A 465-nucleotide genomic window follows, 5' to 3' on the forward strand; every position below is an offset into this window, starting at 1 on the left:
ACAGTATTTGCTGCAGCAGCAGCAGCAAATACTGCTGCAGCAGCAGCAGCAAATACTGTTGCTGCAGCAGCAGCAAATACCGCTGCAGCAGCAGCAGCAAATACTGTTGCTGAAGCAGCAGCAAATACTGCTGCAGCAGCAGCAGCAAATACTGCTGCTGCAGCAGCAGCAAATACTGCTGCAGCAGCAGCAGCAAATACTGCTGCTGCAGCAGCAGCAAATACTGCTGCAGCAGCAGCAGCAAATACTGTCGTTGTTGCAGCAAAAACAGCAGCTGCTGCAGCAATAAATATAAGGGACAGTACCCGCTAGCAGCAACAGCAGCTTGCTGCGTACGCCAGGCCTTTTGAGCCACACGGCCAGTAGCTAGCTAGCTAGCTATCCTCACCGCCTAGCTAGCTAGCTATGTAGCCTCAGCAGCTAGCCGCCAGAGCCTTATCAACTACCCACCGTCGCCTTTGCAGC

Source organism: Eimeria mitis, genomic scaffold, assembly GCF_000499745.2.
Source record: "Eimeria mitis Houghton genomic scaffold, Emh_scaff2404, whole genome shotgun sequence".
NCBI classification, from domain to species: domain Eukaryota; phylum Apicomplexa; class Conoidasida; order Eucoccidiorida; family Eimeriidae; genus Eimeria; species Eimeria mitis.